The sequence below is a fragment of the Canis lupus genome, chromosome 18 (assembly GCF_048164855.1).
Source record: "Canis lupus baileyi chromosome 18, mCanLup2.hap1, whole genome shotgun sequence".
Lineage (NCBI taxonomy): Eukaryota > Metazoa > Chordata > Mammalia > Carnivora > Canidae > Canis > Canis lupus.
Genome location: NC_132855.1, coordinates 43,136,776 through 43,160,465, shown reverse-complemented (window position 1 = coordinate 43,160,465; position 23,690 = coordinate 43,136,776). Strand labels below are relative to the sequence as shown.

Below are 23,690 nucleotides of genomic sequence, written 5' to 3'. Positions count from 1 at the left end.
TGAACCTAGCTTTGTGTAATATTTCCTCATGACTCCAATCAGTTCATGCATTCCTGGCAGGAATACCACAGAAATAGATCTGTGCCCTTCTTAGTACTTTGCATCCAGAGGCATATGATGTCAGCCTTGCCACTGCTGGGGATTAAAACCTTGATCATATTGGTAATCCTTTTGTATTTGATGAGTATTTGTGGAGAGATATTCCAAAATTAGGCCAGGATCTTGTTTCTTGTCAAACGTTTCTAGTCACTAGCCTTAATGTGGGTATCAGTGAAGACGCTCCCCTTAACCACTTCTTTGATAATTGCCAAATGATATTACTTTCTCATTCCTTCTCCTTGTGTTAGTTGGGATTTTATCATAAAGTGGAACTTTCCTTTCTCCCTCATTTAATTATTTGTTTATTAAATCAGTAAGAACTCATAGATTTCTATTTTATTTAATTTGTTGTCATTTGTTACTATTATTACTCATTTTGCTGTTTAAATTGTTCCTGATTTAGCCTGTGGGAGCCCCTTCAAGCTGGCTCCTATGCCTATTTATCATGCTCCCATCTCATTCATTGTGCGTTTCTGGCAGAACATGCTGTTCCTTGTTCATTCTGTACTTTGCCTGGTCTAGCCCTGGAATCAGCCATTTCTCCAAGGAATCCTGCTTGGTCTTTGTTATTGTTGTTTGTTTTTGTAAAAGATGGTATTTAAAAACAAAGATTTAGGGGTTTAGTGTGCTCATTGCTACTGGGGTGTCATTACTTATAGGAACTAGGAAATGTATGACTATGAGTATGGTTTGTATACACACACATATATAATAAACACATGTATGTTCATAATTATTTCTGTACCTGGGTGTGTATATTATTAAAGCAAAAGTTTGTCCCTCTACATTCAATTTCAGTGTAATACTCCAGGGTTCTTTCTAGCCTTCTTCCTTTCCACACTTATAAATGCCTTCTCTGGCAGTAGAAAACTTGGCTTCACATTAGCCTCAGTGTAATTATCATTTGCCCAGTTGTTTGACTTAATTACTCAGTGTGTTACCATTCTCCCTGCCATGTAGACCATCTTCTACCATCCTAGCGATTGACTGCTGGGCCTACTGACCTGTGCCTTTTTGTGGATCTATAACCCCTGAGTGGGCCGACAACTGTCTGCACCAGTGCATCTCCACACAACACCCATTATCCTTGCCTCCGGCTAGTTGGCTCACAGCTCTTCTGGACTTCCTAACATGCTCTCAGTGCCCTTTATCCTCAGCCAGCATGCAGACTACTTCGCATAGCCCAGTATTTCATTAGTTAATTTTTAAGCATATTTCCAGGATTTATAAGCACACAAATATATGATGAAATGTATACATAATTTCCCCACATAAAAATGATAGCATCCTATATTAAATGTTCTACACTTTGTTTTTTAATGACTATATAGTATTTCGTTGTGTATGTGTACATCCAGACACACACACACACACATACCCCTACCTGCCTGTGAATGATTAACAGTCATAAATCCCTTCCATCCTGGTATTCATTCCCCTTTGCAATGTGGCTTTGTTGCTTCTCTAGAGGCAGAATATATGTCTCCATCTTTTGAGTCTTGGTTGACGCTGTGATTTGTTTTGACTGATGAATATGGTGGAAGTGATATATGAGATCTGGAGCTTTGTCCTTAAAGGACCTTCAAGGGATGATTTCCTGCAATTGTCATGTAAGGAAGCTGGTCTAGTCTATAGTAGGATGGCAGGGCTCTTGGAAATGAACCAGGACTCCCCAGTGGACAGCATCTCCCAACAGACATGAAAATAGACACTCTTGGATCTGCTGGTCCAGCTCACTCTTTAGCTGAGTGTACCCACAGAAGAACCAGAGGTGAAACTAGGAAAAAAACAAAAACAAAAACAAAAACCCTGCCCAGCCAGCCGACATAATTGTGAGAAATAATGTAATTGTTTTGAGGCATTAAGTTTGGGGTGTAGCAATAGACAGCTGAAACCATGTTTGTGTTCCTTTTGGACAGCTAGGTTGTCTCTAGTCTATTATGAACAGTATTGCAATGAATATCTTGGATATAGTACTTGCCATTTTAATTTTAATAAATAATGCCAGATTATATTTTCAGAAATGCTGATAAAATTTTTCCTGCCATCATTAGTGTTTGAGGGTATTTCCCCCACAAACTATCACTGATTTTTTTTGGGCAATAAAATAAGTAAAAAGTTTCTTGTGGTGCTTAATTCTACATTTCATTAACTTTGTGAAGCTGGACATCTTTTGATATATTAGTTGGTCCTTTTGGTTTTTCAGTTCTGTGAATTGCTCATTCATATCTTTACTCATTTTTTCCTTTGGATTTTTTACCTTATCAATGTTTTAGTTTTCTTTGATATGTTATCAATGTAATCTTTTATGTTTGCAAATGTGTTTTGTCAGTCTTTTTTTTTGTCTTAGTTTATGGCATCATTTGTCATCTTTTTTTTTGGTGGGGGGTATATCATATAGTCATTTGTGTCTCTTTTTCTCTGTGGCTTCTACTTGTTCCTGTCTTGAGAATATCTCTCTCCTGTCTCAAGTAATATAAACATTTTCCTAAGTTTTCTTCTTTGTATTGTCTTTGCTGTCAATCAGGAATCATGTTTAGTTGCCCCAGAAATAAAAAAAAAAAAAAAAAATAGCATAAACAAATTAGTATCATTTTCCTTAGGTAATGAGAAATTAGAGATAGGCCATTAAGAGCTGTTATGATGCTTCCACAATGCTATCTAGAATTCAGGCTCATTTGTCTTTCTTTCAGTGATCTGTAGCAGGTGCTTGTCAACTTTTGGTCCCAGATGGCATTCAGGCTGAGAAGCAACTTCCTTCTGTTTCTTCTTTCATCATTCATTGCTCTGCTTGTGTTAATTGAGGATCAAATCCAGTTTGATGACTGTAACCTCTGGGAGATGATGAGACCAAGACAAAGCAGATCCCCCAAAATAGCAAGTTCCCTTGAAATATTTTCTCTGTTCTTTGAAAATAATAATACTGATTTTGCTTTCTGTGTTATAATAAATGTATGTGTAGAATAAGGCCCCAGAATCTTTCTTTTAACCTATTAGGACTGCTTTGAGGGTTTTTTTGGAGTTATTTGCAGGTAGGTACACAGGAAAATAAACATGATTATATTCTCAAATTGGAAACTAATGATTTTAAAAACCGGACTTTATCCTTATGTTCAATAAGTAATGTTAAGGGTGTTTTATGTGCTAATAACTATGGTAAACAGTGGATATAAAACTCTATATGATGTGAACCTTGTTTACAGAAAGTTTACCAGATAATTGGAGGAGCAGATTAAACATTTCATTATGATATTACATGGTAAATTGAGTGTATTAACTCAGGAAGCAGGACATCTAACTATGTTAGTTGAGGGTTGAGGAGCTATGATCAGGGAACTTGATGGAGAAAATGGCTCTTGAGCTGAGAGTTGAATGACTTGCAGGAGTTAGCCTATTAAGGAGGAGCTTATTAGGGGTATGGGAAGAGTATTCCATGAGCTTTAGTAATTCAGAAGTAGGTCTGAGTTATAAGAAATAGGCTGGGATGAAATAATTTCTGGTTTGGGCAGGGACTTTTCTTTAATTCCTTAGGGCTGGAAGCCTTGGGAAGGTTTTTAAATGGAATTGAACAAGATCAAATTTGTCTTTTGATAAAGGTAAGGTAGTTGTAGTTGAGCCTGGAAGCAAGGGTACCTATTAGGTAGGAAGTTTATCTGATACATTAAAATCTATTCCATATTAGGACCGCCTAGCTGGCTCAGTGGGTGGAGCATGTAACTCTTGATCTTGAGTGGTGAGTTTGAATCCCATGTTGGGCATAGAACTTACCTTAAAAAAATAATAAAATCTATTCCATATTAGTTAAGTAAATATTTATTAAACACCTATGTGAGTATGATTAATACAGATATAGAGAAAACATAATTCCTACTTTCAAGGAGTTTATATTTTAAGATAATTAAAAACTTAAAATATATCAACAATATGAGGCAGTATACTAATATTATGGTTTCTTTTTTTTTTAAAGATTTATTTATTTATTTATTCATGAGAGAGAGAGAGAGAGAGAGGCAGAGACACAGGAGGAGAGAGAAACAGGCTCCACGCCGGGAGCCCGATGAGGGACTCGATCCCAGGACTCCAGGATCGCGCCCTGGGCCAGAGGCAGGCGCCAAACCGCTGAGCCACCCAGGGATCCCCCTAATATTATGGTTTCTGTCCTATAAAATGAGGGCAAGTAAGGACTAGAATTAAAACTTGAACCCAGCAGATCTTCATGGTTTCAAAGCTCTTATTTTTCCATGTGGCAGGCTCTGCTACCCTCCACAGCACTGATTTCCCCTTAACTTATTTAATTGTATGTTGCCTGTAAGTTACCTCAAAACCCTTGTGAAATAAGATTATGGTACAATTAAAATGATTTTCAGCTTAAGACACAAAGTATCAAAGGAACTACACTGGCTTTTTATCCAGGCAGTCTCTGTTGAATGGAGTATAACCAGGAAGATAAATGTTGGTCAGAAAAATTGCCACATTATCTAAACTATATAGTTACTAAAACAGTCTGGAGATTTGTTTCTGGGAAATTTAGTATTGAACTAATAGGGCAGTGGAGGACAAGGCTGGCATGGCATGCCATGTCACTAGATAGCTGGACAGCGTTCTTACTAATGTTAAGGGTCCTTTTTTCCAGTTAGTATATACAGCATGGAATGAGAAAAGAGCATCACTATTGCCAGTAAATACATAAAGCAATGATGGTTTTTGATGATGTATTTATTTTTATTTCCAGAGAGCAGTTGGAAAAGTAAAGATTATCCTATATCTCTTTCTTTTTTTCTTTGGTTTTTTGTTTTGTTTTGTTTTTTAATTTTTATTTATTTATGATAGTCACACACAGAGAGAGAGAGAGAGGCAGAGACACAGGTAGAGGGAGAAGCAGGCTCCGTGCACTGGGAGCCCGACGTGGGATTCGATCCCGGGTCTCCAGGATCGCGCCCTGGGCCAAAGGCAGGCGCTCAACCGCTGCGCCACCCAGGGATCCCTATCTCTTTCAATCGCTCTAATGCCTTACTTTATTTTAATCTGTTGAATGAGATATTTTGACTCAAGCCAGGTAGAGATGGCTGGAGATAATGTTATCCTTTGGTGTCTGTCTACCTCTGTTAGGATATGCTTGTCATGTGATGTCTATAGGCCTCAATTTTCTTGCTTGGAAATTGATACACTTGGATAAATGTAGCTGACCCTTGAACAACGTGGATCTGAACTGTGCAGATCCATTTATATGCAGATTTTTTAAAAATAAATACAGTATCGTGCTGTAAATGGATTTCCTTAGGATTTTCTTAATAACATTCTCTTTTCTCTAGCTTACTTTATTGTAAGAATATAGTGTATAGTACATAAAACGTAAAATATGTGTTAATCAACTGTTTATGTTCTCAGTAAGGCTTCCACTCAACAGTAGGCTATTAGTTATGTTTTTAGGGAGTCAAAAGTTATAAGTGGGTTTTTGACTGTGTAGGGTCCAGCACCCCAACCCCCATGTTGTTGAAGGATCATTTGTAATCTGAGGGTTTTTTCTTGCTCTGAAATGTGACTTGACATGACATCTACAGAATTACTGTAAAAGGATACGATATTCTGATTGGGAAAAAAAAAAAAACCTTTTCTATAGCATAGGGAGAATAAGAAAAGAAAGAGAGGTCGCACTGAGAACTTGGTGTCATGGAATGAAGAAAAACATTCTTCAGAAACTTTGAAGGAGGTGTTACTTCTGACTTTTTTAAGGGTTGTGAATACACAACCTTTGAATGTGGATTAAATGCCACATAATGATACATAAGGTGGTCAAAAGTGCAAAATAATAGGGTTCTTATACTCAAGGATTATAGTTTAGTAGCCTTTTCAACGGATATTCCTTGAGAAAATGAAACCTTAATGTTCTAAGCTAGAGGTTCTCAAAGTTTAGCATGTATCAGAATCACTAGGAGGGCTTGTTAATGTGCTGATTGCTGGCCCACACCTCAAGTTTCTGATTCAGTAAATTTGGGGTGGAACCTGAGAGTTTTTATTTCTCGTCTTTTTTTTTTATTATTATTCATTTCTTCATGAGAGACACACAGAGAGAGAGACAGACACAGGCAGAGGGAGAAGCAGGCCCCATGCAGGGAGAGTCCGACGTGGGACTCCATCCCGGATCTCCAGGATCAGGCTCTGGGCTGAAGGCGGCGCTAAACCACTGAACCATCTGGGCTGCCCAGAGTTTTTATTTCTAATAATTTTCCAAGTGCTGCTGATGTTGCCTGTATTTTTTGTGTGAAATTAATTTATATCTCCCTTAGGCTTCTAAAACAGTATTAATTGTATAGAGCACTGAGAAAATTTTAAAAATTCTTCCTCAAATAAGTTTTCTGTGTCCAGAATTCTTTAGATGAGGAACTCTGATGGGGGAAATAAAATGAAGGAAATTAACTATCATTCCAAACCTTTTTTTAAAAGGTAAAAACACAGTTGCATGGACACAAGATTAATAGGTGCATTATAATAGATTGGAGTTGGAAAAAACAGACTTTAGATCTACTTACCAAAGAATTTCTCTTATAAAAGACCTCTCTTCATTTGGAATTTTGTGCCCTTAAACCTAGGTAACATCAACTACGTGTCAGGGACCAGTTTTAAATAGAGTATGTACCATGATGCCAGTGTGCCAAATGTAACTTAAAAGTCATATAACCAAGGAGCGTCTGGGTGGTTCAGTCCATCAAGTGTCTGACTTCAGCTCAGGTCATAATCTCAGGGTCCTAGGATATAGTCCCCCATCAGGCTTGGGGTTCAGCGGGAAGTCGGCTTGTCTCTCCCCTTCTCCCCCTCCACCTGCTCATGCACATGCTTTCTTTCTCTCAAGTAAGTAAATAAAATCTTTAAAAGAAATAAAACTCATATAGCTTAAAAGTCTCTGATTCCTTTCACCACCTTCTTTATTCACACCCTTTACTCCTTGAAGTCATTTAAGTATACTTCTTTCTCTCTAATTGGATTTCTAGCTTCTATGTTTTTTGTATCCTTTTAAACATTGTATATACTAAATAATAAATCAATCAGTGGCCTCCATTAAATTGGCTGAAGAAAAATCTCAATGTTTTAAAATTGGGAAAATATGTATAGAAAACATCAATGGGTTTATATCTTAATATTGCATACAGTCTATACAGTGTTAACTTCCAAACTGTATCTGTAGCCCATACCTTTCTTCCCAGCTTCATACCTATGTATCCTTCTGCCTACCTGACATCTCCTTGGCCTGTCAAATGTAACATGTTCAGTTTTACATATTACAGATCCCCCACCTTCCCACTTGTACTTTTACCTCCTGCAGTCATCCCCTCTCAGTAATGGTAATTCCATCCTTCAGGTGCACAGGCCAAGAACTGTGGAGTCATTCTTTTTTCTTCTCCCTCACTCCCACTTTCATTCTGTCAGCAAACTCCATCCTTATCTTCAGAGTACATCCAAAATCTGATCAGGTCTTCACTACCACCACTGCCTCTGCCCAGATCCAAGCTTCCATCAACTTTTACTTGGACAAACAGCAGCCACTTCCTAAATGTCTCCCTGCTGCCACTCATATTTTTCTTCTTAGCCAGCCAGCCAGCCAGCCAGCCAGGGTGATCCTGTTAAATATAAGTCAGGTCTTTCATTTCTCTCCCAAAAACCCTCTAGTGGCTTTTTTATTTTCTTTACCAGAATAAAAGCCTAGTGATTTATGATGACATATTAAGACCCTGAACAGTGCATCTGCCCCAATTACTTAATCTTGATTTCATACCTACTCTTTTCTTCTTCACTATATACTATAGTAACACTGGCCTCCTTTTTGTTCCTTGAATGCATAGGGCATGCTTCTTTCATTGGCTATTTATCCTGCCTGGAATATTCTTTTCCCTAAATATCCCACAGCTCACTATTTGCCATGTTTTACTCAAATGTCATATTCCCTGATCATCCCAAAACTCCATCCACTTCTTGGTTTTGTTATTATAACACCTTACCTGAATATATTGTAAACTCCATGGGAATAGAGATTTTAGTTTATTTTGTTTTTGCTGTATTTCCCTACATGCCTGGCAAATGGTACATGCTCAGCAAATATCTGTGACATGAATTTATGATTTTATCTGCCTAGAGGAATATGCCTTTCCTTTGAAAAATGCACCCAGTAATCACGTGCTTCTAGCATAGGCTACTAATCATTGACTTCCAACACTTATTATTCTGCTGGTCCCTTTTCTCAAAATGATACATTCTATGCCTCTCATTCAATTTGAAATTACTGTTTGACTGATTTTATTGCAACATACAATTTGCATAAATTGTAGTTCCTAGTTCATGTATTATCCTGGGAAATAATTAAACATTCTTTAATCCTTTGTAAAGTATATGCATTATTCATTGTCTTTGCATGTGGTATTTCCTAACAGTCATAGTGCTATTTTGGTATGTATGTTGCTTTTACAGGACTCTGTATCACGATTGATAACTTTATGCCATAGCCTCTTACATATTCTTTAAGAAAAGTCAATACCTGTTTCCTCTTGTTAACCTGGATTGGAAGTACTTGGTCCTGTTTTTGATTTCTGAGAGTTTTGTAGGTTTTAGTGTTTTTTTGTGTTGCCAGTGCTTAATAACTCCTTTTATGGGATCAGGTAGGTCCCACAGACACATCTTGCTCTCTTACACATTTTTTCTTGGCTCAACAAAACTTGAATTTTAGGTACTTGCTTTATGGAAGTCATACACTTTGATTTTTCATTTCAGGTATTGTGCCTTATTGTCAGGTCATGTTTTGAATCATGTATCAACTTTTCAGTCTGAAAGAGTCACTACAGCACTTATGTTCATCCAATTGCCATTTCTTCAGGATGCAGGAAAGCTTAAATGGCTCAAATCTCAACTCCTCATATCTTTTTTAGGTGTTAAATTCCTTTAGGTGCCAAAGATTGTTATATTCTGTCCTTCATTCTTTTTTTTTTTTATTTTTTAAGATCTTATTCATTTATTCATTAGAGACACACAGAGAGAGGTGAAACAGAGACAGAGGGAGAAGCAGGCTTCCTGCAGGGAGCCTGATGTGAGACTCAATCCCAGGACCCTGGGATCACAACCTGAGCCAAAGGCAGACACTCGACCACCGAGCTACTCAAGTGCCCCGCTCCTTCATTATTTCGTTAAGATATGTGGAATATAAAGTCAGTTTAAAAGCATTAAGTCAAATACATAGGACTCGGTTTCTTGTTTTCTGATATTGGAGAATTTCCAGTCTCAGACTGGGGGTGGTTATGACTTGGAAAACAGGGAATAACATGAGGAAGTCCTTAACTTTAATTATATTTCATTGCTATGGCAATAGAATGTAGTAGGATCTTAATGCTAAGATTCACTACCAGTAACTAAAAATATATAAAGTATAAATGAATTCTTTCTTTCAGCTGCAAACCAATACTTGAATATCAAGATGTAGTTGTAGGGGCTTTGCTGAGAACACCGATACTGCTACATAGCTTAAGACGAGCTTTGAGGGGGGAGGAGGAGGGGGAAACATAGGTTTGAAGATACACATAAGTTTAGTGGATACATTAGAACCATTTTAATGTAAAGCAATAGAGAACAGAATAAATTATTCCATCAGATTTTGATATTATTCAAATTATGTGTTCAAGAGATTTAATCAAATGAAAAATGCTCATGATAAAACCTAAATACACAAAAAAATCCAACTTTATTATACGCTATGGAACAGTTCTTCGCTTAAAAGAAGGCTCTCTCTCTCTATATATATATATAAAAAAACTTGCCAGTTTGTTAATAGTGATTATTACATGGTTGGAGGATTATAGTGATCTTTTTTTTTTTAAGATTTTATTTATTAAAAAAAACATTTATTCATGACAGACACAGAGAGAGAGAGGCAGAGACACAGGCAGGAGAGGGAAAGGGAGAAGCAGGCTCCACGCAGGGAGCCCGACGTGGGACTCGATCCCAGGTCTCCAGGATCATGCCCTGGGCCGAAGGCAGACACTCAACCACTGAGCCACCCAGGCGTCCCTATAGTGATCCTTTTGTCTTATTCTTTTTTTTTTTTTTTTTAAGATTTTATTTATTTATTCATGATAGACACACAGAGAGAGAGACACACACACAAGCAGGAGAAACAGGCTCTATGCAGGGAGCCTGACGTGGGACTCCCATCCTGGGACTCCAGGATCACGCTCTGGGCCGAAGGCAGGCGCTAAACCACTGAGCCACCCGGGCTGCCCTATCTTATTCTTTATACTTTTCTATTTTCTGTACTTTTCTTTCCAGTTTTATATTCTCTGTATAAGCTTATTAAATATTTTTAAAAGAAGGAAAAAAGTTCTGAGAACTAGTTATACAGCTGTGTGATTCTAGGCGAATTAGTAATAACGATGATGGCATTACATTGAGTACCTACTATTAAGCAAATATTGAATATATTTTATGTATTTTTGTCCTATTTTATAAAAGTCCAGCAATAGAGGCTTATTTATCTACTTTTACATATTAGGAAAAAGTCTCAAAACTTTTGAGTAGCTTATAAGCTAGCAAATGTTACTGCCAGGGTTCAAACTGAAGTTTGCAGAATTTTCTAAATATACCAGAAGGCCTTTCCAAAATAATTTAACTCTCAAAGCTTGTGTTTCTTTATTGTAAAACGTAGGTGGAATTGTTGTACAGCTTAAATGATACAAGGTACATAAACCATGGGACAAGTTTTCTTCCAGGAGATCTTCTTATAGTTACTTCTGGCTTTTATTTTCAGTCTACTTCTGCACATGTATTATTCAAGCTGTTATTAAATATGTCCATTAACAGCATTATCTGAAATTTAACTCTATAACAGTACACCTGTAAATTGCATTTCTTCAAAGAAGAGCAAAATTAATCCATTGATTAGCATTTTGTTTTTATAGTTTTAATGTATATATAGTGCAGTTTTGCAGTCATTTTTGCAAGTTTGATTTTCATGAGAATCAATGATTTTCACCTTCCTTAAAAGATGTTTTAAGAAACTTGGGGTGGGGTGCTGGGTGGCTCAGTTGGTTAAGTATCTGACTTCTCAGCTCAGCTCAGGTTTTGATCTCAGAGTTCTAAGTTTGAGTCACACATTAGCTCTACACTAGGCGTGGAGTCTATTTAAAAACAAACAAACAAAACAAAACAGCAGCAGCTTGGTACCTTGTTGAGTTTGGAAGGATTTCTGTTCCTTGCCAGAGTTCTGAACCAGTTGAGAGGTCAAAACAGTAAGCATATCCAGTTTTTTTTTTTTTCTCTCCAGATCAGATTTTCTAAAGTCCCTGAGGTAGATGAGGGTCAGGAATATTTTACCAATTGGGCTCCTTGCAAATGGAGGAAATCATTAGAAAGGGGGAAAAGCATACTCTGAAAACCTTTCTCAAGTCTCATACTTTGTTTAGAAATTAGTCTAAAAGGCTGCTGAAATACCTAAACATGGTGAATTGAGTCTAACTGGTAACTTTTATAGTCAGCAAGATGGATGGATGAATGGATAGATAGTTTGCTTACTCTGATGTTCAGAGTTGTACTGTTGCTTATGGGTACATTAAACACCTTCCAGAAAATCCAGGACAAGTATGGTTTCAAGTATTACATTTAGGCTCTATATTTTTCTACTTGAGTGTCTTAATTTTGGATTTAGAAGATATGGATACTCTTACTATGTAACCCTTTGAGCCTGGCTCCTTGAACTCAGTATAATGCCTTTAGGTTTCATCCACTTTGTGGCATTTCATTTGTTGAATAGGTGATTTGTGAATACTTTCTCCCACTCAGTAGATTGTCTTTTCATTCAGTCTCTTAAGAACTGTCTTTTGCAAAAAGAAAAAAGAAAAAAAAAAAGGAACTGTCTTTTGCTTAAATTATTACTTTTTTTCATTTACAGGTTATGATTTTGGTATCCTATTAAGAAGTCTACTTAATTTCAGCTCATGAAGGTTTTCTCCTCAAAGCTTTATAGTTTTTAGATCTATGAACCATTTTTAGTTGATTTTGTGTAAGTTGTCCTTGCATCTTAAATTATGGTTCGTTTTCTTGCTTGCTTTTTTTGCCTTTTTTTTTTTTTTGCATGTGGATATCTAGTTGAACCCCACTACTTAAAACCTCTCTTTCCTTTGTTGAATTCCTTCTGCACCCTTGTCAAAAATGAACTGACCATAATTGTATGAGTGTATCTCTGGACTCTTGTTTTCTGTTCTGTGAATCTTTGTTTTTATTTCTTTGCCAATTGCACACTGTCTTAATTATTATAGTGTTAGAGTAAGTCTTAAATTAGTATTTTTTCCAACAGCTTTATTCTTTTAAGAACTGTTTTTAATTATTCTAGTTCCCTTGCTTTTCCATATAAATTTTAGGATTAGCTTGTTTAAATCCATAAAAATTCCTGCTAGGATTTTTATTGTAATTGCATTAACTCTGTAGGTCAGTTTGTGGAGAATTGACATCTCTAATTCTGTCGAGTCTATAAAAGTTTTTTAAAAGACTAATAGTCTTCATAGAGATGAAATGTTACATCCATGATCCAAAAATAGAATACTAATAGATTGCTATAGGAAAAGGAAAAACCAAGTGACAAGAAAGAACTATGGAATTGAAACATGATAACTTTAATTCCATAGAATCGCTGGAAGATAAAGTTAGGGAAATCTCCCTGAAAGTAGAACAGAAAGGCAGAGGTAAAGAAGGAGAGAAAGATTAGAAATTTAGAGGATATAGCTAAGAAATCCCTTATCTGGGACTCCTGGGTGACTCAGCGGTTGAGCATCTGCTTTTAGCTTAGGGCATGATCCTGGAGCTCTGGAATCGAGTCCCACATCGGGCTTCCTGCATGGAGCCTGTTTCTCTCTCTGCCTGTGTTTCTGCCTCTCTCTCTTTCTCTGTCTCTCATGAATAAATAAAATCTTTAAAAAAAAATTCATTATCCAAATAATAGGAGTTCCAGAAAGGGAGAATAGAAATTAAGAGACAGAGATGATCAAAGAATATGGCCTAAAACTGAATTAAGCACATAGATCTCCATTTTGGAAAAATGAATTTAAAAAATTGCACAACTTTATAAAAACAGAAAATAGGATGACGGGAACTGAGGAGAGTTTAATGGGTGCAGACTTTCATCTTGAGAAAATGGAAAAATTCTGGAGATGGATGTTGATGTTGGTTAAACAGCAATGTGAATGTACTTAATGCCACTGAACAGTACATTTACAAATAGTTAAAACAGTAAATTTTATATTAAAGTAAAAAAGAATAATAGAGGAGACAGTAGCAGATGAAAGACTTCAAAAATGTTTGAAAGCTGAGGAGCAGTCACACAAAAGATAACTGATTTAGCAAAACTAAACTGATGAAGCAAAGGTCAAATGTAATTCTACAATTGTGAAAGAAAAAAGGAGCAAGCTGATTTATGTTATAGCACACCAGAAAAGCACAGGAGTTGGAGGCACAGGTAGCTCTGAATGAAGAAGGAATATGGCTGAAAACAACAAAGATTTAAAAATCTTATGAGGAGTACAAACCAGCCAGCTCCTTTGTCCATTCTGTGCAGCTGAGCTATTGCTCCATTTTTGTCCTGGAAGAAGACAGGAGATACATCAACTACACAGGGTTTGCCAGAAGCACAGGGACAGACAGCCCAGGGAGATGCACCATTCTGGAAATGGCATTAGGTAGAATTATACGTACTAAATGGTAAGACTTGCCCCAGCTTCCTTCTTCCATTTAGCCTGAAAGAATAGACCTAAACATTCTGCATTTGGGGTCCACAGTGAAATAGCCCAGCCAGTTTCATGCTACAGTGCACCCTGCTTGTTGCCAAGCCTTGGTATTATAAATAATGCCAAAATAAGCATCAATGTACAAGTCTCTTTATGTACTTTTCAGGGGTTATCCCAGGACAATATGTTCATTTTTTGTAACACAACCCACAGTAAATAATTTTATGTATTATGATTTAAGTATACACAAACACAGGCATGCAGGCAACACAAATTTGTATGTGTATTTATGTATTTATTTGAAATAAAAGTTTCACAAAACTACTCATAATACATATGTTCTGATATTTTAGCTTTATATTAAATAAGTTGGCCCGCTTGTACCTCATTTAAATATAGAAAATTATAGTCATATACAGATGACACTATATATATATATATATATATATAGAATTCCTTGGCCTACAATATACTTCTCTTCAACATGAATAAATATTATAAAATTATAAAATCATTTTCCAAATTACACTTCCCACCAGCAATGTTTAAGCATTCCAACTTGTGTTTCCAGACTCTTCTACTAATCTAATAACCAGAAATGGCATCTGTAACAGGCATTGTATGTATGCTGACCAACCTTTATTTTTTAATCTTTTTTTTCTTCTTCTGTCAACTGTGGAAAAATTAAAAGGTCAATACTCTATTCCTAGCTCTCCATGCAATTAGAAGTAGCTATGTGATCCAATTGTGGCTAATATAAGACACCAAGCTTGCAGTCTAGGGCTGTGGCAGCCATTTTATGACCACATGGGTGAAAACAGCATGCTAAGAATGACAGAGTCTAAAAATAGGAGGAAGCACTCAGGACATTGAAGACATTGTGTAACTTATATAAGAATTCTGAGTTATCTCCTTCTGGATTTATAATTACATTGATAAAAATAAGCCCTTATCTGTTTAAAGCCACATTTTAGGTTTTTGGGGTTCACTCCTCTGTCAATTGCCTGTTAGTTCCTATAATAATTAGCTTAATTATTCCATAGCAACAAATGACTACAAAGTTTAAGGGAGTTATAACAAGAAACATTTCTTTTTTCATTCACTTAAACCTGTCAGCTGCATATCTGCTTCAGATATTCTGGGACCCAAGCTGAAGAAGTTTCCTGCCTGGGTCTTGTGACAATGAGTAAAAGAGCAATGGTCGAACCACAAAATGGCTCTTAAAACTTTGGTTCGGAAATGTCATGCTTCATTTCTACATACATTTCAAAGCAAGATAAATAGCCAAAGGTGTTGTAAATGGGCAGGGAAGTATAATCTTTACAGAGAGAGGGCAATGAATAATTAAGGACAATAATACAATTATCAGTATATCCTTTTGCATTTTGTTCTTACCAGTATGTAAAAGTTCTTTATACATTCCAGATAGTAAACTTGTGAGTTTAGCTTTTACACTTAGAAGACTAGAATCCAGTCTTGATTTAGGTTTTCTGTATGTTGTTTTTTTTTTTTTTTTTTTTTTTTTAAGATTTTATGTATTTATTTATGAGGGACATGGAGAGAAAGGCAGAGACATAGACAGGGGGAGAAGCAGGCTCTCTGTGGGGAACCTGATGCAGGACTTGATCCCAGGACCCTGGGATCATGACCTGAGCCAAAGGCAGATGCTCAACCACTGAACCACCCAGGTGCCCCAATTTTTGTATATGTTCTGAAGTAAAGGTCAAGGTTCAGTTTTTTCCATATGGTTGTCCATTATTCCAGCATCATTCAATGAAAGGACTTAACGTTTTCACATCGCATTGTCTTGGCACCCTTGTTGAAAATCATAGTGCTTTTTAAGTGTAAATCTATTTCAGAGCACTTTATTCTTTTACATTGATCTATTTGTTGAACCTTATGCCAGTACCACACCATCTTAAGTAGGTCTTGAAGTCAGGTGATAAAATTTTCTAATTTGTTTCCTTTTTCAAGATTGCTTATGATATTCTGGGATTTCACACTTCTATATTTAGTCTTCCAGTCTATGAACATGGTTTCTCTCTCCATATTTTTAGGTCTTTAATCCCAACAATACTTATTTCAGCACAGAAGTCTTTCACATCCTGTATTACATTTATTCTTTTTTTTTAAGATTTATTTATGAGAGAGAGAGAGAGAGGCAGAGACACAGGAGGAGGGAGAAGCAGGCTCCATGCCGGGAGCCGGACGTGGGACTCGATCCCGGGACTCCAGGGTCACGCCCTGGGCCAAAGGCAGCCGCTAAACCGCTGAGCCACCCAGGGATCCTGTATTACATTTATTCTTAAGTATATTTTTGACATTAAATGTAAATAGAATTTTTTAAAAAAGATTTTATTTATTTATTCATGAGAGACACAGAGAGAGAGAGGCAGAGACGTAGAGGGAGAAGCAGGCTCCTTGCAGGGGGCCCGATGCGGGGCTTGATCCCCAGAACCCAGGATCACGACCTGAGCCAAAGGCAGATGCTCAACAACTGAACCACCCAGGCATCCCTAAATGTAAACAGAATTTAAAATTCTTTTTTTCCAATTGCTTGCTGCTAATAATTTGTTTTTGTTTTATCTTTTGAAGTTTAGTATTTGTAATTTTTATTTTGTATGAAGTATATTACTAAGATTATGTCAAGGAAAAAAAATGTGACTATCATATTTAACAAATAATCACCTCAATTTGGTACATTTCTTTTTCTCCCTCTTCTCATGGCATTTATTTATTTATTTATGAATTAATTTGACATGTTAACACTGTTTAAAGTGTACAGCATCTTTTTTTTTTCTTTTTTAAGATTTTATTCATTTATTTGAAAGAGAGGAGAGGAGAGGAAGGAGCAGAGGGAGAGGGACAAGCGGACTCCACATTGAGCATGGAGCCTGAAGCGGGGTCATTCCTATAATTCTGAGATTGTGACCCGAGCTGAAATCAAGAGTCAGACACTTAATCAACTGAGTCACCCAGGCACCCCAGCAACATGTTACTTTGATACATTTATATATTGTAATATGATTACCAATGTAGTGATATTTATTATATTACATAATTATAGTATCATTGTTTATATTCATTATATCATGTCATAGATCTCTGTGGCTTATCGGTTCCTTATTATAGGTTTGTACCCTTAAGCACCATAATTCTTATCCCTTAGTCCTGTAACTACTATTATACACCCTTTTTAAAAGATTTTTTGATTCCACATATAAATGGTATCCTACAGTACTTGTTTTTTTTCTGTCTGACTTATCTCTCTTAGCATAATGTACTCAAGATCCATCCATGTTGTTGCGTATGGGAGGATATCTTTTCTCGTGGCTGAGTAATATTCCATTATGTATATGTAACACATCTTTTTTATCCATTTATCCATTGATAGGCATTTGGTTTGCTTCTGTATCTTGGCTTTTGTGAATAATGCTGTGATTATTTACTATTTAATTTACTATTTACTATTTACTATTCCCACTGGCTATGTATAAGGGTTGCCTTTCACCACATCCTCATCAGCATCTGTTGTCTTTTGTCTTCTTGATAGCCATTCTAACAGGTTTGGGGTGATACCTCATTGTGGTTTTAATTTGTATGTCCCTGATGATTAGTGATGTTTGAACATCCTTAATGTGTTTATTGACCATTTTGATGTCCTCTTTAGAGTAATGTCTATTTAGTTCCTCTGCCGTGTTTTTTAATTGGATTGTTTAGCTTTTTGTTATTGAGCGATGTTTTGGGAATAGAAAAACAATGGATGTTTTTATTTACCTCAGTTATCAAGTAAAGAACCAAGCATTTCTACTCCCTGTGTTTCTTTCTCACTAGACTATTAAAGTAGTATTGTGACATTAGAGGTTAATCAGTCACTCATTCCTTCTCCCTGAGGATGATCTTCAAATACCTTATTGTGAATAAAAAGACTATACATTAGCAGGAAATTGGCTCTGTCCCTTCTTTTGTTCCTTCTACTTCTCTTATTATTGTCCTGTTTAGTAGGTATAATGATAATAACCTTCCAGTATACAGAAATTGGATGTTTATCTGAAATTTTACCATAATTTGAGGCACTTGGGTGGCTGTCAGTTAAGTATCCAACTCTTGATTTCAGCTCAGGTCTTGATCTCAGGGTCATGTGTTTAATTAAGCTCTGTGTTGGGCTCCATGGGCATGGAATCTACTTTAAAAAATTATCATAATTTAAAACTCCTAAAATGGAAATTTGATTAAATTTTTAACATTCGCATACACTCAGTTTCAAAAGTAAAGCATCCAACTCTTGGTTTCAGCTCAAGTTGAAATCTCAGGATGGTGAGATCCAGTCCCATATCCGACTCTGAGCTCAGCACAAAGTGTGCTTAAGACTCCTCTCTCTCTCTCTCTCTCTCTCTCTCTCTCTCTCCTTGTGTCCCTTTCTGCCACACTCACTTATGCATGTGCTTTCTTTCTCAAATAAATAAATAAATAAATAAATAAATAAATAAATACCTTTTTAAAAAGAGAAGTTAGAAAACTCCTTTAGTTGATAGTATAATTTCCTTAGTAGTGATGTATATTTAGTATATACTGTTTAAAGTCATAGATTTTAGGTACCATACTCGAGTATTTTTCAGTGTTATTATTTCAGATCTTTTTAGGTTTTCTTAGAACTTTCTTAAATTAGTGACAGTGTTAATTGTAAGAATTATCATGACCTTCATGAATTTAATCTTTTAATAGGAAAATATGAGAGAATATTAGTTTGCATAAAACAATTTACTTCTCCTTAGTCTGGAAGTTCTAGTAGGCAGAACACACTGAATTTAAATTAGAGTATCTTGACAAATGAGGACCAACCTTTTTAACAATATTGAATATAAAGCATGTTGGTTGTTCTTTCTGCATAAGTATGTCCATTTTTCTTTAAAATTAATTTTATTCAAACATTTTCAAGTGAAGTAAAATACCTCTTGAGTATAAACCATATCACACAAACATGCTAACAGCAAACATGGGTTTGGACTGATAGTTCTAGGAGTTCCCTATATATTACAGAAATCTCATGTAATGTTACTCAGATTCCTTAACTTAGTGGATGTAAAAGGTCTAACACAAATTTGTCCTGTTTTAAATTTTGATGTATCCCTGGCATATTTTTTTTGGATAATTTTGTTTGCCTTATTTTAATGCACATATGTATTCAGTTTAGTTTAAGTAACTAGTTTCTAAGACTGCTTAAAGTGAATTAGAAGGACGTAATGATCAGACACGAATTGCACAACTTGGGTTGGAACAGTCATTCATCATTTGTCTAGTGGTCAGATTTTGAGCTCTTTCAACTGTCCTAAAGTTATTAACCAAAAGGCAGAAAAATTTTCTGGTAAAAAAAAAAAAAAGCAGGCACAAGGAGCATATATTTCTTTTTCTTAAATGCCTTCTATTTTAGACATTGTGCTAAGTACTTATACAATAACTCATGACCATCATACGGTCCGGGAAACAAATGCGGAGAGATTAACACAAAAATTAGGATTCAAGTTGCGTTTTTGGGTTTTTTTTTTTAAGATTTAATTTAATTTCTTAGAGTTTTTTAGGTTCACAGCAAAATTGAAAGGAAGGTACAGAGATTTCCCATATAGCTCCCTTACCAACTTACAAGACTTTCCCCATTATCAACGTTACTTACCAAAGTGGTATATTTGTTACATTTGATGAATCTACATTAAAATGTAATAATGTCCATAGTTACCTTAGGGTTTAACTCTTGGTGTTGTGCATTTTATGGATTTGGACAAATGTATAATGATATATATATCCATCATTATAATATACAGAGTATTTTCAGTGCCTTAAAAATTCTCTATGGTCCACCTATTCATCCCTGTCTTGCCTCAACCCTTGGCAACCATTTATCTTTATCTCTTTAGGTTTTGCATTTTCCAGAGTAATATATAATTGAAATTGTACAGTTTGTAGCCTTTTCAGATTGGTTCTTTCACTTAGTAATGTGCACTTAAGGTTCCTCTGTGTGTTTTTATGGCTTAATGCTCATTTCTTTTTAGTGCTGAATAATATTCCATTGTCTGGAGTACTACAGTTTATCCATTCATCTGTTGAAGGGCATCTTGTTTGCTCCTAGGTTTTGGTAATTATGAGTAAAGCTGCTATAAACATCTGTGTACAGCTTTTTGTGTGGGTACTAAGGATTGTGATTACTAGATCACGTGGTAAGCATTTGTGTAGTTTTGTAAGAAACCACCGAACTGTCTTGCAGAATGTACTATTTTGCATTCTTCCCAGCAATGAATGATATTTATGTTGTTCCATATACTTGCCAGCATTAGATACTGTCAGTATTCCAGATTTTGGCCATTCTAATAGGTACATAGTGGTACATCAGGGTTACTTTAATTTGCATTTTTTCATGACATATCATGTACATTATCTTCTAATGTGCTTATTTACCATCTATATATCTTTTTTGGTGAGGTGGCTCTTAAGATCATTAGCCCATTTCTTTAAAGCGGAATTTTTTTTGCGGATATTTAAGAGTTATTTACATGCTTTGGATAGTAGTCCTTTATCAGATATATCTTTTGCAACTATTTTCTCCTAGTCTGTGGCTTGTCTTCTCATTTTCTTGACTTTGTCTTTCACAGAGAAGATTTTAATTTTAATGAAGTCCAGCTTATTCATTATTTCTTTCATAGATTGTACCTTTGGGATCATATCTAAGAAATCATCACTATGGGGCACCTGGGTAAGTCGATGACTTGAGATAATGACTTTGGCTCAGGTCATTATCTCAACATCCTGGGATCTAGCCCAGCATCCAGCTGTCTGCTCAGCAGGGTGTCTGCTTCTCCCTGTCCCTTTCCCTCTTCTTCTGCCCCTCCCCCTGCTCTCTTTCTCTCTCTCATATAAATAAGTAAAATCTTAAAAAAATTTTTAAAAATAAAAAATCACCACTATACCTGAGTTCATCTAGGTTTTCTCCTATGCTAACTTCTAGGAGTTTTATAATTTTGAGTTTTACATTTAAGTCAGTGATCCATTTTCAGTTGATTTTTGTGAAGGGTATAAGGTCTTTGTCTAGATTCATTTTTTTGCATATAGATGTCCAGTAGTTCCAGCATGATTTGTTGAAAAGACTATCTTTGCTCCATTGTATTGTCTTTTTCAAAGATCATTTGACTATACTTATGTGGGTCTCTTTGGAGTTGTTTTGTTCTGTTGATTTGTCTCTTGTTACACTGTCTTGATTACTGTAGCTCCCTAGTAAATCTTGAAGTTGGGTAGTATCAGTCCTCCAACTTTGTTCTTCTCCTTCAGACTCCGGTCTTTTTCCTCTCCATATAAACTTTAGAATCATTTTGTCGAATTCCAGGAATAAGTTGCTGGAATTTTTATTGGGACTGGATCGAATCTTATAGGAAAGAACTGACATCTTGACAATACTGAGTCTTCCTATCCATTAATATGAAATATTTCATCATTTTAAGTTTTTTCTTTGATTTCATTAATCAGTTTTGTAGTTTTCCTCATGTAAATCTTGTATATATATATATTTTTTTAATATATTTTTTTAATTTTTATTTATTTATGATAGTCATAGAGAGAGAGAGAGAGAGGCAGAGACACAGGCAGAGGGAGAAGCAGGCTCCATGCACCGGGAGCCCGATGTGGGATTCGATCCCGGGTATCCAGGATCGCACCCTGGGCCAAAGGTAGGCGCCAAACCGCTGTGCCACCCAGGGATCCCCTATATATATATATTTTTTAATATTTTATTTATTCTTGAGAGACAGAGAGAGAGAGAGAGGCAGAGACACAGGCAGAGGGAGAAGCAGGCTCCGTACAGGGAGCCCGACTTTGGGACTTCGTCCTGGGTCTCCAGGATCACGCCTGGGCTGAAGACGGCGCTAAACTGCTGAGCCACCCGGGCTGCCCAAACCTTTATATATTTTTAGATTTATCTCTAAGTATTTCATATATTTGGATGATTATATAAGTAGTATTTTTTTTCATTAATTTTTTTAAAGATTTATTTATTTATTTGTTCATGACAGAGAGAGAGAGAGAGAAAGAGGCAGAGACACAGGCAGAGGGAGAAACAGGCTCCATGCTGGGAGCCCGACGCCAGACTTGCTCCCGGGACTCCAGGACCGCACCCTGGGCCAAAGGCAGATGCTAAACCACAGAGCCACCCAGGGATCCCCAAGTAGTATTTTTTATTTCAAATTTCACTCATTCGTTGCTGGCATATAGGAAAGCAATTGAATTTTTTCTGAGAGTGAGAGAGAGAGAGAGATTGTGGGCACACACATGGAAGAGGGAGAGAGAGAATCTTAAGCTCAGCTCCATGCAGAGCCCGATGCAGGAATCTCATGACCCTGAGATCATGACCTAAGCTGAAATGGGTCATAACCTAAGCTGAAATCAAGAGTAGGATGCTCAATTGACTCAGCCGCCAACGTGCCCCAGCAATTGACTTTTGTATATTAACCTTGTATTGCAACCTTGCTATAATTGCTTATTAGTTCCAGTAGTTTTTTGGTCCATTTTTTGGATTTTCTGCATAAATGATCATGCCATCTATGAAGAAAGATGATTTTATTTCTTTCTTCACAATCTATATACTGTTTATTTCCTTATCTTGTCTTATTTGCATTAGCTAGAACCTCCAGTATGATATTGAAAAGTACCTGTTCTGAGCAGCCTGGGTGGCTCAGCGGTTTAGCGCCACCTTCAGTCCAGGGCCTGATCCTGGAGACCCCGGATGGAGTCCCATGTCGAGCTCCCTGCATGGAGCCTGCTTCTCCCTCTGCCTGTGTCTCTGCCTCTCTCTCCATCTCTCATGAATAAGTAAATAAAATCTTAAGAAAAAAAGTTTGGTTATAGCAAAAAAATTTGAAGAAAATCAGCGAAGGGAAAGATGCATGGGGCAAGCTTTCAAGAGTCCTCTCTTTATGGAGTGAAACAGAAGGCACCTATTCCTCCAGGATCAAATTGTGACATGTGTGAAATGTTGTCTGTTAAGAAAGCTCACTAGAGACTCAGTGCCCAAGGTGTTACTGAAGACTGGTCACATTGGTACCTTTTGCCTAGCATATACCAAAATTCCAGACTCCCAGAAGAAAAGGTATTTAGCATATACTTCAGTGTTTATAGAAACAATTTAGGCACATTGAACCACTCCTATCAGTTAGACAGTGGTGTGAATGCTCATTAATTCTAAGTTTCCAGACACCTGCAAAGGGCTATTCCTTGTAAGCAGGCTTTTTCTAAGGACAGGAGTCTCAAGCCTGCTACGTTAACTATTTCTACACAGTCCATCACTTTAGTGATGGCATCTTGATACCTATGCCTTTAAGTTGTTCAGAAATTAGGCTGAACCTCTAATTGGTAAATGTAATTAACCAGAAAAGTCTATCTTAGAAAGCCAAATGGGTTCTCCTTAAGTTTTTGTATTTAAGTTTCTTTTTTATCTAGCCCAAGGCATCATTTAAGACACACAAATCTGACTGATAAGTTGAAGGTGACCTAGATGCCTTCTAGGACTGAAGCAATGTCCTCAATAGCCAGCATACACACAAAGAAATACATTTCTAGAGGCCATATGTAATACCCCTGGAAACAAAGAATTCACTGTTTTTAAGAGCCAGGACATTTTCAGGCAATACAGGTTAACAGAGCCACTAATGTGACTGCCTACTCTGGGCTCCCACCCTCGGGTTCCCCGTCCAGTCCATTATTTGGTCTCAGGACTGCCTGAAAGCAGACAGTTCCAAACAGATTTGTTTGATCATGACATCAGTTTATCTGCCTGATAAGTATGGGCCACATCTAGAAATA

General features: G+C 36.5%; 1 protein-coding gene across 9 annotated transcripts in view; it reads left to right on the top strand.

The window, feature by feature from the left end:
- Window positions 1-23,690, top strand: part of ANKIB1 (ankyrin repeat and IBR domain containing 1) — a 170,271-nt gene that overhangs the window by 41,930 nt on the left and 104,651 nt on the right. The gene's annotated exons all lie outside the window — the stretch shown is intronic.